Source organism: Trachemys scripta, chromosome 6 (genome assembly GCF_013100865.1).
Source record: "Trachemys scripta elegans isolate TJP31775 chromosome 6, CAS_Tse_1.0, whole genome shotgun sequence".
Lineage (NCBI taxonomy): Eukaryota > Metazoa > Chordata > Testudines > Emydidae > Trachemys > Trachemys scripta.
Window position 1 is genome coordinate 101,516,838 of NC_048303.1, and position 17,564 is coordinate 101,534,401.

At 39.6% G+C, this 17,564-nt stretch overlaps 1 protein-coding gene across 5 annotated transcripts in view; it reads left to right on the plus strand.

The window, feature by feature from the left end:
- The window catches only part of BNC2 (basonuclin 2), a 397,521-nt gene that overhangs the window by 268,287 nt on the left and 111,670 nt on the right, over positions 1–17,564 (plus strand). The gene's annotated exons all lie outside the window — the stretch shown is intronic.

Here is a 17,564-nt window from a genome sequence, read left to right on the forward strand (position 1 = left end):
CCCATTCCTGGAAGGGAAAAGAGTATGTGTGACGTTCCCCTCTGGTGTTATCCGGACCGGATATCTGCTAGATCACTCCAATACTTGACTCTGGGAGCCAGCCTTACCCTGCTCTGCTGTGAGAATCCCCACTCCTGGGCTGTTCATGCACAGCCTCTGGCATGTAAGCTGTCCTTGGAGTGTGCAACTGAATGACACCAACCAATATCTCTGGTCCCAGACACAGTCCTAAGAACCTCCGTCTTGCAGTGTCCAGTTATGCCCGCTGGACACTGCAAGCTTATATGAGTTCGTCAATTTAACAAAGAAATATATATGTACCAGGCTTGTTATCCCAAGGGGAGTCTCTGACATGCTTCAAACCAAACGCACTGCTTCGGGTAGAATAAACAAACGGATGTATTAACTACAAAGATAGATTTTTAAGTGATTATAAGTCAAAGCATAACAAGTTGGATTTGGTCAAATAAAATAAAATCAAAATGCATTCTAAGCTGATCTTCACACTTTCAATGCCCTTACAAACTTAGATGCTTCTCACCACAGGCTGACTGGTTGCCCTTCAGCCAGGCTCTCCCCTTTGATCAGCGCTTCAGTCGCTTGGTGGTGATGTCTTTAGAATGAGGTGGAAGAGAGAGGAAGACCATGGCAAACGTCTCTCCCTTTTAGCATGTCCTTTCTTCACTCTTGGCTTTGCCCCCTCCACTCCTAAGAGTCAGGTGAACATTACCTCATCACAGTCTCAAACTGACCAAAGGAAGGGGGTGAGTCGAGAGTCCAACAGATCTTTTGTTGTTGCCTAGGCTAGTGTCCTTTGTTCCTGTGAGGCTGGGCTGGGTTTGTCCCATACATGCCCTGATGAAGTGTGAACTGCCCCTCTGCTCTTGGGGTGTTTTTGCCATGAGGACACATTTTCAGCCTCATAAGTATATACATGAAATTATAGCCTATAACCTTACTGTAACAACAATTACTATAACATCACTATAAGAACAATGCTCAGTGCATCATGAGTCTTCCGAAGACACCCAACATGACAAATTTTGCATTGGATACCACACAATCATATTATAAGGATGCATATGAGGGTGCAGGGTGTTCCCTTGAGGTACAGAACGTCACAGTGTGCAGGTACAGATCCATTCCTGTGTTGCTTTGTAATGAATGGATAAAGCCCACTGCTAATACTGAAGGTAAAACAGAGAAGTAGGTAATTGGTTTGCAGATGAATTATGAACTGGATTCCTAATTGGGCACAGCTTCTTTCTGTTCCCCAAAATTTCAGACAAGATACATGCTCTTGCATGTATAACCAGATTCATTCACTTTCTTAGGGGCTTTCAGCCATCTCAGTGTCTTTGTAGTTCGGGTAGACATCCGGCTTTGTGCAGGATCAGCACACAATGATCTGCTGTTCAAAGGGGAGGGAAGACGACTTATCTGGCTTATTTCCAATGCCCAGACAAATTACTTCTCCATGTTGAATTTTTGTAAATCATATGGCGTGCTGCATGGACTTTATTTTGAACTATAGTAGCCCAGGGTTGTTTTTTTTTTTTTTTTTGCTTTTAACCAGAACTCCACATAACTGTGTGGCTTGATTTCTCTGGTTGGTTGTTTTCTGTGAAGTGGATTGGTTGAAAATTGGAATATTAGAAGATAGTGTGAGGCCACCCCAATACGTATAACAGAAATGGCCCAGGTACTAAAGGTGAAAGATGAATGCTATAAACACTGGGCACACCACTTGTTCCTATGCTGTAGTGCTTTCAAATAGAAAAGTTGAGTTCAGCTAGATATTAACAAAAGTGTAAACTTTACAAATGTAACCTGCAGAAAATCATTTTATTTTCTTTTAGCTCCTTTAAAGTAGATGCAGCCAGAGTATTTACATTTTATGGCAGTATAAGGCTAGTCAGATGTATATTGCATATGCACACTCAAAGCATAGGCTTATAAATTAGTTCCTGAAGACTGTGTGATGAGTCTGCTTGATTTGTTGACTTTAGCTACTTTCCAAAATTTGAGAGGGGCATTCAAAAGGAACTGATTAATTCATTGTACTATTGCACCTGGATTTTAAAATTGGTGAATCATCTTACTGTTCAAAAATTACTTCCTTTAAGCCCAAAACACTGTACCAATGTTCAGTGAATGCAAGTGGTAGTTCCTACTGCATTAATTAGGGTTTTTTTCTGGTTTTCATTAATGAATTTCCACTCATAGCCTTGATAGATGAGGTAGTGTTTTATTAAATTCGATTATCAAACAATAGGTGTTTCCAATAAGAAGTACCAAGCATATCCAAGCTTGATTACCCAGAATCATAATTAACTGAAGAGGTCAAAAATAGGCCTCAGTTGCAATTGTCTGATGTTTTCCCTGACTCATCCACACAGAGTTAATGCATGCTAATAATTGTCCAGTTGGAATTCTGGGGCCAAGAAGGAAAGGGCACACAGCCATAGTGGTATTATTTCACATAGCAACTGCTGGCCTGTTTCTTTTTCCTGTTTCCATTGTCTTTCTCATGTTTTTCTTTCCTCACCTAAAACGAGCTGTGTGCTTCTTGAAAGGAAAGGTTTCCTACAAGTTCAATTCTTTTCTATTCAGAAGTGCCAAAGAAGGATGTCAATATAAGAGCAGATTCATCAAAGCGGTTCTTTTGTGGCAAGATAAATGTTTCTGTTGGCAAAAGTTCAGTTTATCGAGTTTTGACCCTGTACTCTTTCACTATAGTGGTAATCCTACCATCAGCGTTTTTAAGGCTCAAGCCAAAAACTGCATAGAGTATAGCCCCCTGCTCTAGCACGGCTATGCTTGAGAGGGAATTGGTTGTATCTTGTGTGGATTGCTTTTTTTTTTTTTAGGGGATGTAGAGAACTGGGCTGTTTTAATTCCCTTCCAGCTGAAACTTGGCATTCGTATTGTCAGCTTGGATGGAGATTTATTTTCTAAAACAAAAAAATAAATCGTTTAAATTGGATAAGCCATTTCCTAGGCCTAAAGCAGTAAAACAGACAAGGGTTAAAAAAAATCTTAAGTCACTTTATATGACCCATAAGATACAAAATAAATAAATAAAATCTTAATAGTGAAATTGTGTGGGCACTTTGATTTAGTGTAGTCCAGGGCCATTTGGTATTTTTTAAAGAAAAAAATCAGATACTTCGAGTAGGCACTGTAGCTGCTTCTCCTAATATTTTGGTTGTGTGACAAGTAACAAACACTAATAAAATAGCCTTAAAACTATACCAGATTAGGTACAAAAATCCACTTGTTCAACCTTAACAATGATGATAATGGTAACGGTATTTTACATGCATGTTTCTCTCTCCCCTCCCTCCCCCCAAAATCTTACTTGAGGCCAGTGAGAGAGGAGAATTATGCTAGGCAGTAATAAGATCCCAGTGATTACATCGACTCAGCATTTTGTACACTTGATCTGTCATTGATAAAAGAATATGAACTGTCAAGCCACCAGATGTACCACAGTTGTGGTATCTAGTCCAACTGAATTACTGACCTGATACAGTATCAGTGGAAGTACAGTGAACCCTCTTGAAATGATTTTTTTATTTTTCCACAGAACAATTTCACAATAAGAAGAAACATGTTTTGCATATCGCAGTGTGCTGAAACTAGTCAGGACTTTCATTCTGTTTCACTACAAATGGAGTTCCACTGTATCAGACTTCACTATTGTCAGTTTTATTGTATGTTTATTAAACCTCTGAATTCACTGTCACACCGGCTGAAAAATGGTCATATAATCAAAAATAGTTTCTTGTGTTTCCCATAAATTGGTCACCAATCTAAACTCACTTTGATGTCAGATACAGACCCGTTCTTGATATATTGTGCAACCTAGTTAAATTTCACACTATTCTTGGAATCGAGCTATTGAGGGCAATTAAGTATCCTGTGAATATTTTTGTTTGTTTGTTTCCCTGTGCAAAAATGGACTTTTTCTCAGATCAATAAGTTGGCCCCTAGCTCTCTAATAAACTGTGCCGGGTCTTTTCCTTGGTGTATGTAGAACAGGGCAGCTCTGGGCAGGGCCTTTTATTCTAGACACTGTGCTCTAGGGTCTCTCTGAGCTATACCTGTCCTCTGAACTTCACATGACCTCTTCTCTAAGCTGGGTGCTGGCCAGGCCTTTTCTCTAATAAATCTGAGCTCAAATTCCTTGGTGGATTTAATGAAACAGAAATTGACTGGAGTTTTGCAGCACATAGTGCATAGCCATTACTCCTTTTGGTTGAAAAGGTGCCATCCAGCGAGTATTAATACCCAGTCTCACTATGTGGGTTACACTTTAATCTTGCCGGAGAAATAGTTTTCCGCTGTCAAGTTTTTGTATAATGCACACACTAACTTGCTGTAAATGAGACCAACAATCAAAACAATGACCCCCACCAAGCACCAGAGAGTGCTCTATCGTAAGTTCACATGCATGACATGACTATGACTTCTTGTTCATTCCGAATGGCTGAGCAGCCATTTCTATATGGTAATTTGTAAAGTTGTCAGGTAAGGGAATGGTGGGGAGAGAGAGAGAAAGGGAAAAGGATGGGGGGAGAGATGTTATTGTCCTATCAGGTACTGAAAATTTTAGAAATTTCATCTCTCCCTAACCAGATTCTTTGTACAAGTCTCTATGAGAATGTGGTTTAATGTGGGGAGATTTAGGACTTTTAACATGAGCTGCATGGGGGGGAAAAAGTGTTATGTTAAATTAAAAATCTTTCTGTGTTATCACATTTATCTCAGTCCAAAGCTGTTGAGTGACAGAAATCTGGAGCATTACATTTGCAAAGCCAGAGCTCAGCTCTGGCCCAAAACCAAAGGAGGTCACAGGTATAAGCCTCTGGCTAAAAATTGGCATGGATTGCAATTTGGAGGGAGGGGAGAGCTGTGTGTGCGCACACTGTAGGTAGACTTGAATAGAATATCTTTCTATATTTTTTAACCATCTTGTAGAATTTAATAGAGAATCATAATCTTGCTGTAGAATACTTAAGATGCTCATAAAAACTCATTTTCAATTAAATTGTATAGGTTTTCAGAGTAAATTCATATTAAGTGGCTATAGAAACCTATTGGTTCCCTCTTCAATTATATAGGACTTTTCCACAAACATCTTTGTAAAGGAATTTCTTTAGCTCTTAGTTACTTCTGCATCTGGTTATGAAGACCAAAAACTAAGGGTACGTCTATACTTACCTCCTGGTTCGGCGGTAAGCAATCGATCTTCTGAGATCGATTTATCGCGTCTTGTCTAGACGCGATAAATCGATCCCGGAAGTGCTCGCCGTCGACACCGGTACTCCTGCTCCGCGAGAGGAGTACGCCGAGTCAATGGGGAAGCCTGCCTGCCGCGTGTGGACCTGCGGTAAGTACTTTGTAGTTCGAACTAAGGTACTTCGGCTTCAGCTACGTTATTCACGTAGCTAAAGTTGCATATCTTAGTTCGAACTGGGGGGTTAGTGTGGACCAGCCCTTAGTCTTCATGGTTGTTAAAGTGACTTTAAAATAAAAATAATGTTAATCCAGCTCTAGACCGGATTTAACTGCTGCTGAGGTTCCCAACAGACAGCCAGGTTCCTGTACCTCCCTGGGCAAAGTCTCTTTAATCTATCATTTTCTTTTTGTTCTAGTTGTTTTTGCCTAAAATCAGTGGTCCCTTCTCAGTTTGACCTGGGAGGACCATGTATTTGTTCAGTTTGTTTCCTTGCTCATCAGCTTACAGTTGTTGTGCTTTAAAAGAAAGTATCCACGTAAACAAACCACACAATGTATTAGCCTTTTTCCTCCGGTTTTCTGTGCTTGTAAATATGTCAGTAGAGTGTAAATACAAATGGATCATACAGAGTCCTCACAAATTCCGGGCAAGAATCACCTGCTCCAATACTGAAATATCACTGTGAGATGTTTCGGTGAATGCAAGGGACAGAAATTCAGAAGTCCAGCACCAAATTCTCTGCTCCTCCTCACCCCAACCCCCCAAGTGTAATGTTAGAGCAGCATTTGGCCCATAGCGTTCATTTTTAGTTCTGCTACTGATGCATTGTGTGATCCTGATTAAGTCATTTTCATTTCCCTGTGCCTCGGAGTTCCTGTCTGCAAAACACACCTCTTCCCAATATAATGCGACCCAATATAACATGAATTCGGATATAATGCGGTAAAGCAGCACTCCGGGTGGGAGGGGCTGCGCACTCCGGCAGATCAAAGAAAGTTCGATATAACGCGGTTTCACCTATAATGCGGTAAGATTTTTTGGATCCCAAGGACAGCGTTGTATCGGGGTAGAGGTGTAGGTATAATACCCACTTTCATAGTTGTGAAGTCTCAACTAACTGTAAAGCATTTTGAGATGTTTAGATGGAAGTGGTTGTAGAAATGCAAGACATTATAATTACTTGCCCATTTGTTAAATTATATTATTACAGTTACATTTACAAACTAGCCTCCATCTAGAGATAAACAAGCCTACATAGATTTTCCTCCAGTGATGAGAGTTAAGAAAGTCTTCAACAGCTGGTCCTTCCCTTTTAGAGAAGAGAAGCCAGTAAGGGGCATGGGAGCTATAACTAAGGGTGCTGGCTGAAGTGGTTTCCATCATATACCGGGTTTGCAGTTTGGTTCAATGGCTCTCAGCTTCCTCACTATACTGTTGCAGCACTCCTGGTAAGGAGAAAATTTTTCTGTTTGAACTTACCAACTCCTGGGGGGCTTTAAAAATATGGGGACAGTGCAAAAATATTAGTAATTTAATTGTGTTAATGAAGCATAATGAAGGATAATTTTGCTTTCATGGAAATTTCTCTATTAAGGGACAGTAGCAGCTCCCAGTTCAGTTTCTTCTTTGCATGAAAGCCTGTGGCATCCTTGAACATGCTCAGTGAAGTAGGGGTTAACTATATGACCATTGAGGAAGATGTGGCTTGAGTCTTTGAATGAACAGGAGCAGCAGATTGGTTGGGACTGTCTGCTGGATTTTGAGCTTCATAGGACCAGTACTGTGGAACTTCAGAGCAGAAGTATCAACTGAGCCGTGGCTGTCAATTTGTGCACTTTCGTAACAAGCGGTCGCGGTTACCTGAATTTTAAATGAATGAAACCCGTAACACTGATCCCGCTGCACATGAAGGGCTGCGATGGGCTAGCCCCTTTACCAGTTTATTACATTTTATTACATCATAAATTTTATATCTTGCTAACGATCCTAAAAGACGCTTAATTGTTTATAGGAACATCTTAATTAACTAGAGTTCACCAGGTTAAGCAGAACACAAACAAAACAAACTCAACCACTCCATTCAATCTAACAGCGCAAGGTTAAAACAGGAAGAAGGATTTGATGGCGAGAATAAAAATTGCATATTGCTTTCAGATGTTCCAATGTAATGATGAGGCCTTGGGTAACTTTACCTCTGCTTTTTATATTGTGCATGTGACAATCACTGGATGGGAAAAACATTGTGTTACCTTTACTTAGTAGGAAGAACTTTGACTCAAACTATCAAGTTATGAGGAAATTTACTCCAGATTAATTTAGCAGACCTCCCCCCCCCAGTTTTTTATCCCATCCCCATCCGGATTTCAGAAACAGAAAATGTATTCTGGAAAGCATACACTTAAACCCCTGAAAGACTTCTCTAATTACATTCTAATTGATTGCAGTCAAATTTGCTGAAGTGTATTTAAACTGGAGCTATGTGAAATGGTCACAGTACATGAACTTTATGGCAATCACCCACAAGTGTCTTCTTTAGTTGTGGGGGGTGGGAAAGAGTGATGTTAAAAAGGGTAATACTAGTCACATGGCCAGGGCCGGCTCCAGGCACCAGCACAGCAAGCAGGTGCTTGGGGCGGCCAAGGGGAAGGGGCGGCACGTGCGGCAATTCGGCGGTGGGTCCCTCTCGAAAGGAAGAGCCTGCCTCCGAAGAAGAAAGCAACGCAGTAGAGCTGCCACCGAAGTGCCGCCGATCGTGATCACGGCTTCCCCCCGCCGCTTGGGGCAGCAAAAACCCTGGAGCCGGCCCTGCGCATGGCCTGATATTACAAGGGCTGAACATCTTCAGCTACCGCTGACATCAGGGCAGAAGGGTCTCCGTGGGAATTTGAGGTGCCCAACAGCTCTCAGGAGGCACTTGGCAGGATTGGGCCTTAGGTATAGTTACCTAGTTAAGTGTACAATTGCATGGTTACATTGGTTAGCTTCAGCTCCTTTGTAATGTTTGAAACAGAACGACACTTGTACCAACTGGTGATTGCTGGCAGCCTGCTGGCCATCTCAGGCTCATGCAGCAATAGTGATTTGGGGATTATCAGCCTTAAACTCCACTGTGGTCTTAATTTGCAGAACAAAGTCCTGCTTGCCTTCTTAAGGCAGCCTTACAAAATGATACTTTTCCACTCCACCCAAGTGGGTGTGTTTTTTTTTTATAGGTGATATATGTTTCATTACAATGTTAAGGCTAATTTAAAGATTAGCATCTCCCAGACAAATTATGTAATGTGACACAATGAAGCTTGGGAAGCTCCAAATTCAGTCTCTTAATCCAAACTTGCTTGCATGCAAGAATATATAATAAATCTTCCAACACTAATACAGCTGGGCCCTAATCCCATTGTAGTGTAGATGGAGGGATGCTTCAGGATGGGTATGGAGGAGGCATAGATGTTTGGCAAGTAGGCAGAGGGAGGAAAGCTGAAAGATGAATGGTAGTCAAAGGAACCTAGGTGCATGAAATGAGTAACTTCTGTTACAAACTGTAATCCTCAACAATAATTTTTTTTAAATGTAGACCCATGTGCGGGTCAGAAGTGGCCATCTCTGCCAGGTCAGACAGTTATACTAATGCATTAAGATAACTGTGTCCCTATTCTCATGGTCTGTCCCTATCAGTTAAAAAAAACAAAACAGTGCTGTCCTGATTTTGTAACCTGCAGACTCTGGCCACTTGAAGGGCACATCAGCCAACTAGGCTGCTGGCTGAATGCATACATTCCACGAGGACCATCCTGACCTGGCATGTCACATGTTGACACCTGCTCATCCCTGCCCACACATGGCACTCCAAGGAGATCTCCCTCTTTGCTTCAGTCTTCCTCCACATAGAATCTCAAATTCATATGGTGGCAGGAAAAGAGTAAGAGGGATTTGCTTTTGAAGAGGAGGAGGAAAGGGAGCACTGGGTTCTCTTGTCTCTCTCCCTGCTTCACTCCTCTCTCTCTTTACCCCCCACCCCCACCCCCATGTAAACCTCCCTAACCGTCCCCGGCCCTCAGTGACAGGTGTCCTGGTTTTTCACTTAGACAGCCTGCCCACCCTGAGAATGTTTAATAGTCTGTATTTTACTCTGGGAACAGAGACTGAGGCTCCCCTATCTCTCCTAGCAGTTAAGTCCCTTTGATCATACCAGACATCAACAAGAAAAAAGAACTGATTTTTTTTAATTTAATTTTCTTTTAAGGTTCACTACTGAGTTTAAAAAATATCCCCTCTCATCGAGTATCTCCAAACAGTCAAAGTTGCTTCTAACCTTCATATCACAGGCAATAATTTAGGGAAAACTTTTTCTTCCACTATTGGTGAAAAAACATATATATATAAAACATAAAAGAAAACACCTGTTTGGCTTGCAGGAATTGGCCTGGGAGGCTGTTTTCCTGACAGGCCAAAAGCGACCATCACAGGGCCCCTTAAAAAAAAAAAAAAAGTCAGGATTTTTTCCCCCCCTATTTCATGTGAGCATTGGCAGAAACTCTGACAAGCAGTTCTTCATATTTTATTATGTTCTTGTCTGGCAGAATCTCTGTCAGGCAAAAACCTTGTCAGCGGAAAACCTGTCGTAGGATCAGAGGAGACAAAAACAGGTGTCACACAGGCAGTCAAAACTGAAGGAAAAAAAAGATTAGGCTAAAGAGAGAAAGGCAGACAATTACATTAATGCCATTGCTTTTATCTTATAGATGTGTGTTATTATCTCGGGGTGCTGAGTGCGCAATTGCCTCAAAGAAAAGTAGACAGGAGACAAGGGGAAACTTGATAGTTATTAACTGAAGAGGCAGTGTGTCAAAGCTGGATGGGGTTCAAAGTTTTGCAAAGGGATAAAAAAAATAGCAGACAGCAAAGCAACGTCTGTGAACAAACGGTGGTTCTGCTTTCGGCTACATAAACCTAGTAGCAATCTAAATTTTTCAACTTGGAATCAGATCATAGAGAGAGAAATTAATGAAAGATTTCATTCAGACTTTTTAAATAACGTTTATTCTGTGTACATGCAACTGAAATGCAGTCTGCTTTTTTCTTTCTTTCTTTTTTTTTTTTTGGTCATTCAAGAGGCATGGTGAGGCATGAAGAGGCATTTGTCAGCTTAGCTGTATTGTTTGGGTATGTATAAAACACCCATGATGAACACACTTTTATTTTTAAAAAGCTATTAAGAAACCTTTAACTAAGTGTGAACATCTGTACATGCAAGCTGTAAATTAAGAGATCACATATGTGTCCCTCTGTCAGAGACTAAATGAATTTGGCAAATGGCTTCCATTGCTAGTTCTTAAGTACTGTAAAACTCCAAAGGAAAAGTTGCTCTTGCTCCCAGATCAGAAAATGCTATCCTCACTCCCCCTCCACAATGTTTTAAAATCTACCGTGACTGAGTGAATGTCTCCTAAAAGTAGATTAAATTGGGACAGCAATGAGAACGGGGTGAAATGAAGATAGCCAAAGGATGCCATTTCATGCCTCGTGCTTTGTTTGCACTGTATCAGGATGTCATCTCTCCACCCTAAATATTCATGTTCTCTCACTGTTTGAACTGAAGGGTGTATGGGGAGATTTCACGGCCTCTGAGAGCATTTATACCCTTCTCTGGATATTGCTGAATATCTTGCCTATGTGCACCTTCTGTTCCTGACTAAGGAAGACACTTTTGAAGAGCAAATTTTTCACCTTTGAAATGCAGTGTTGTGCCGAATGGCAGGTATTATTAAAATTTGTTCCAGAGGGAGGATACTCCGCTAGGATTGCTGTAGTTTGCCCGCCCCTTCAGCAAATTATTTATTCATGTGCTGTATTCCCTCCTTTAAGAGGTGTCTTACTTTTGTATAGGTTGGTGGATTGGTGATTGGAAAAAAATAGATCTGAACTCCAAAAAATGTGCAGCCATTCATTTTCACCATTCATTCAAGTAAATGTAAAGCTAACTGTACTACACACTACTGTATGTGGAAATTGCCACTAATAATGCTCTGCTTGCTCATCCCGTGTTGGTTGTTCTGCGCACTGTGTTGCAACAGTGTTATGGAGCCTTGCCATATGGGTCTTGTATATTTAACCTGCCTGCCAAGTTTTGTTGTTTCAGAAAGTGGCTCAGCTCATTTTAAAATAAATAAATAAAAATCTCCCATTTGTTGCAAGGCTCCCTGAAGTGTGACTCACTCTGCTAGTCATGGAAACACAGCAGTTTAATGTGGGAGTTACACCTATGGTAAAACCAGCAGCATAAAACAGAAAAAATTATTTTTAAATTTGTGCATGTGTTGTGTGCACGTCTGGTAGGTTGGGTGGGGTGGTGTTGGGGCTTCAGGAAATATAATAAATAGAAAACCTGTTCAATCTAAATTTAAGATGGAAATGGGAATAAGATCCATTTTAATCAATAATATTTTCATGCTAAAATGTGTAGTATTCTTACTATGCAAAATTTTAGCTGTGAGGCATTGTACTAGTCTACTGGAAAGTCTTGATCTTTTTGGAGACATAGACTTTTACTAGATCTGCTTTCCCCACTCCAGAGTTCCTAAATATTCTGCTAGAATCTGGAGATTAGCAAATAATATGTGTATTTAAAAGTATAATTCTCATTAAAACTAGCAGGTTTGTAATTCTTTTATATTGAACCAAGACAAATCTCATTCAAAGTTTATTCAAAAATGGATGTGAGACTTTAAATATACAGTGTGTGTGTGTGTGTGTGTGAGAGAGAGAGAGGAATATATTCAGAGGTAAGATTTCCACTTCAGCCTGAACTCACCTTATGTATTTTGGTATGGGAGGGGTCCCAGGTCAGTGAGAGGTCTTGTGTAGCTGGGCCTCAGCATAACTGGCTGAGGTATGGATGAAGTGAAAGTCTTACTCTGTGTTCTCTGGCTTTTGATAAATCGAACAAGTCATTTTATATTATTTTAATATACTTTTTGTATTTAATTTCCTTTGAATTGCATAGGGTCCCTCAAAACCAATAAAATGTAAATGGAAAAGCAGATTTTTTCCCCATTTTTTACTACAGTTAAAAAAAACAAACCAACCCACAAATGGAACATTAAAGTTTGTCCATTGATAAATTATAACTGGGTCCAAAGCTTTTGGCATAGAATACTTAATACACATGTACAGGCTAATCCATTGGCTGAAATTTTGCATAGTAAGAACACTACAAATGGTAATGTGAAAAGACTGACATTGTCTCAATTCCAAAGGGCCCATTTACAATTTGAATCATAGTTTGCATTGTCTCATTAATATCTATAGGAATTTGTTTGTTGGTATTATATAGTAAAGTACATGTAAGCCAAATTTTCAAAAGGAGTTCAGACCCAGCCTCCGTTTGTGTGTGCACAACTTGCATTGCACACTTTTCTGTGCAGTTTTTTCACCATCACTTGTGCACAGAATTGATGGTATAGATGAGTAAAACACATTTGGCCAAGAACTTCAAAAACTGATTCCTAATGTTAGTTCCCTCAGTTCGTATTTAGGTACTTAAATAACTGGCCTGATTTTCAAAAGTGCTGAGTCCCTTGTAGTTCCTTGCATCTGCCATCTCTGTCCCCATCTTCCCCATGCTCCACTGGAGGATGTTTGTTTTCAAATTGTGTTGCTCTGACTCTTGGAATTGCTGGACTTTCTTCTTCCTGGATTCTGTTAGCATTCATGAAATTAATCGAGCTCATTGCTTTTAGCAGTAGTGACGCACTCTAAAATTTAATAGAATACATGCGACCCTCCAGAAGCTGGGATGCTAGCAAACTCCAAATCTCGCAGGTTATTTGGGCAATTCTCCCTTGCAAAACTGTAAATGTTGGTAGCTGTGCACAGATCCCAGCATAAGCAGCTGGACTGTGCTTCTCCTGCAGCAGGAGCTTGGATGGAACCTGAAAAAAAGGGGCACATGCTTTGTATATACATGAGTCAGTTTCACAAGAGTTATCTCAAAGAATCATCTTACTAGCTTTCCTGCTAATCCTCAGTGCTTCCTTGTACACAGTGGTGTAATCACAGGGGACAGGAGTCAGGTATATGTGTGGGCAGTGAAGAGTTGTTTCACCTTCCCACCCAACAAGGCTAACGCCAGCTCTGATCAGGCCCTAAAAATAATATAAACTATTCAAAAACAGGGTTGATAACAGAAACACAGACAGACCATAAGCAGGAGCAATGATACTTGATAACTCAAAGAGCTGAGGGAAGAGAGAAGAGATTCCCTGTTCTTATAAGAATTAACAAGTGAGGCAAGATGGATGAGGTAATATCTTTTATTGGACCAACTTCTGTTGGTGAAAGAGCTACATAGAACTCTTCTCTGAGTAGCTCAAAAGCTTGTCTCTCTCACCAACCAAAGTTGATCCAATAAAAGATATTACCTCACCCACCTTGTCTCTCTAATATCCTCATACCAACACGGCTACAATAACACTGCATACAATTAATTAACAAGTTAATATTTCTTTGGTCTTTAAAGAAAATTTATTTGGCTCCTTTTTTCACTAATTATAATTCCTGAAATGAACATTTTAAATTTAGAAATAATACTCCTCAAAAATATTATTCCACTGTGTGTTGTTCTAGTAAAACACCAGGGCCTTTTACAGGCCATTCCACAAAAATGTTGACAACTTTACTTGCAAAGTATGTGGTTTAATATTCATTAGACCTCTTTTCCCTCTATATATCAACTCATCCAGAGGTGGGGAGTACCAGGAGATGGGGGCAACATCAGCCACTAAAAAGGGGTGCCAAAATGGGATGGTGCTTCCTAGTCTTAGCACCTAAACTTAATATACTGAACCCAAAACAAACACACATGGCTTTTTAAAAGAGTATGTGTGTTTTTTGAAAAGTAACATGAGCATTAAGTGTTTTGGCTTTTCTGGGTGAAATCTTGATCCCACTGAAATCTTTAGGAGTATGGGTATTAACTTCAGTTGGGCCAGAAATGACTCAAAGTGTGTATTTTTATGACATGTCAATCATCATTGCCTTTTTAATAAGGAAACATCTGCTTATGTCATTTTTCAGATATGATATCTTATATTTATAGATAGTGTCTTTCATCATGGGGATCCCAAAGCACTTAACAAACTTTCTTATGCATACTACCCACAAGAATAAATTTACTCACCTTTGAGATGCAGACTCTCTGAGGTAAAATGCAGTAGCTGTTCATCAGCACATAACATCACTAGAGAACAGTTTAGGACAGGAAGTAAAGAAGAAAGCCATATCCAGTTGAAATTGGAGCGGAAATTCAGGGAGGCAGAATATTATTACCCAAATTGAAATTTTTCCAGGACATGGAAATGAACATCCTCCACTTTACATAAAGAGCCACGGGATCTTTATTAACTATAAGTTCTCAGATGTTTTATTTTATGGCTTATCTGAAAGAAGGCACCTCAACAACAAAATGCCCCTTTCACACCAGGCTGGAGCACTGAAATTGGTTCAATAATGATTTAGGGAATAGCCACTTAAGTGCTCTCCAAAGAATCTTTTCAAATACAGCCCGGTGTTTCTCTCACGCTTCTTTGTGTATTCTCAGAATGTACGGGCAGAAGCAGATACAATTCACTGAGACACAGTGCGGTATTTTTCCTTTTCCTTTTTTTGTTCTTACTTGAACATTTTTATAGTCTTTTTCTAAACAAATATAATATAATTTTGTACATTATAAATAATGGTGAAAGGTTGCATTCTCTACATTATTTAGTTCTGTACTTGAGTGCAGTGAAAAGTAGTTCCATTAATTAATGAGCCACAAAAATTCCAGCTGTTGGCCACAAACTTTCTTATGCCTTTTGCTGGCACAAATGCATTTCCTTCCTCTCCCCATTCCTGTATTTCATTTCAGTCTGTAGTGTGGTGTTTGCCTATACTCTCTGAACACTCTTGTCACACACCCATGGAAAAATACATGCCTTTTTTGTTATAAATTACGCATTTGAATGCACCATCCTGACTTGTGCTTAAAAAAATTGGAACTCAGTGTCTCTATTTGTGGTTACTATAATTTGCAGTATAAGACCCCAATTCCAAGTTGAAGATGGTTTTGGTGAAATGTAGACAAATTCAGAACTAACTCCTCATCCAGTTTTAAGATCCTAACTAGGGCTCCAGTGGCAAACTTGTTAAAAAAAAATTAAACCACTCTATGTGAATTTGGTGCTAGATTGAGAGCCCTGGAGATTGAAGCCCTCTTTTTGACCACAGGATAAGTACAGTGTAGGTTGTGAAAGCTATTACCCAGTGTTTTGCCGTGTGCTTCAGTCCTCTGGAAGGACCACTTGTTACTTTCTCCTCTTCTTGTCTATTCCATCACTGGCCTCTCTGCAAAGGCTTTTGGTGTCAAATGTGGTGGTGGTTTTGTAAAATGGGTAGTTTTCGACTAGGAGCAATACCAAGACCACCGCACTTTTTCACATAGTCCCCATACAGTCATTAGAAGAAAACAACTTTCAATCACTACTGACCTGGGTCAATTTGGAAGTAGCACCTTAAACCCCTGAGCCATTCCATCAAACTTTTTAGAGGCAAGTACTTACCCTCCCTGTATACGTTTTTAAATTAAGCTATTTTATTTAACAAAAAGCACCATGCTCACCCCTAGAAGAGGTTAAAGCACATGACAGAGACTAATGAGACAAGTTCTATTGTTGGCAATGACATGGATTTGTGTGATCTTAGGGCACTTAACCTTTCTATGTCTCAGTTTCCCAATCTGTAACATTGAGGCTGGTAATACCAGAGTAGTCAAAACTTGCTTCAGAAGGGCGTTGTGAGGCTTAAATCATTGTGTAAATGTTTGGAGATTCTTGGATGAGAGAGAGGTGCTATGACTATTATTAATATGTTATTAATGTATTCAAATCTTGCTCTTCCATTCCAAATACCCATTGTTATGTGACTAAAAATAGATTCCATTATTTTCCTTACCCACTATCGAGGCACATACATGTCAACACCCCCTACCACAAATACATACACATATTCAAAAATTTCAATTTTCTAGGTTCTTTTTTCCCTTAATGGAGTACTTTGATATATCCGTTACAGTACTAACAATGTAACCATCTTAGTAACAATACCATGGACAAGAACAAAAACATTTTGGGTTATTTGAGCTCTTCAGATTTTAATCTAGCCTGTTTATTAGGTTCTAAATCAGCTGTTCATCATAAGGCCAAATAGTTGAAGAGTGTTGGAAGAATAACAGACAGAATCCTGCCCTTCACATTTCTGCAATATAAATGCCCTGTGAAGAGACATAGGACTTCAATCCCCAAGTTTGTCAATCCCTTATCTTTCATGAACATTAAATTTACATTTAAAGCTATTTATTCAAAGTAGCTTTAACCACTAGAATAGGGAAGATCAGACAAATCAGTTGGAAGAAATGAAGTATAAGGAAACCAGAACACTCTGACAAAAATATTCCTTGGAGTAAATATGTTGAATGAAGCCAGCAGGTAAATGATAAGGGCCTATACAATCTCGATGTAAGAAAGCAATTTATCAAGAGTACATGAACTCTCCAGTGAATCCAAGAAGAAACCAAAGTGCAGGAGGAGGAACCCCTAAAACATTATTTTAAAAGCTCAAAAAGTTCTGTTTAAAACAAATGGTCTGGAAATTTAGGTTCTGTGATAGAATCCATAAAGTGGAAAAAAAATTGAGAGCAAATAGTGGTATATGCTGAAATGTATGATGCCATATGTAATTCCATCACATTAAACATTACATAAGGGGATAAAGAATTACTAGATGCTCCTCCCAGCAAACCAAAAATAAAGCTCAAACCTCCTGCAAACCTCGCCTTCCCCACTTCTTTAAGTTATTAATATATTTGATCATAAAATTCATACAAAAGAGGTAAGTTGAATTGAATTGGCTATGTTTGCTAGCAGCTAGTTCAATTAGCAGTAAATTGATTACTCCAGTTTACGATTATGCACGGCAGCAATTTTTAAAACATGGCAGTGGATTCTATTTTCTGTAGATTAAGGCTCAAATCATTCATTTGGGTGCATCCATTTCTGGTCACCCCAATGTGAGATACTGAGGGCCCGATTCTTCAGAGATTGTGTGTGTGCCCAGAACTCCAATTGAAGTTAATGGGAGCTGCAAGCGCTCAATACTTTTGAAAACCAGCAGGGCACCAAAAACTTAAGCATGAAAGATTAAAGGAAACTCTTGAATGTTTGAGCTTATTGCTTACTGTCTCTAGTCTGTAGTAAAGAAGATATACTTTGTGTTTAGGTAAGACTCA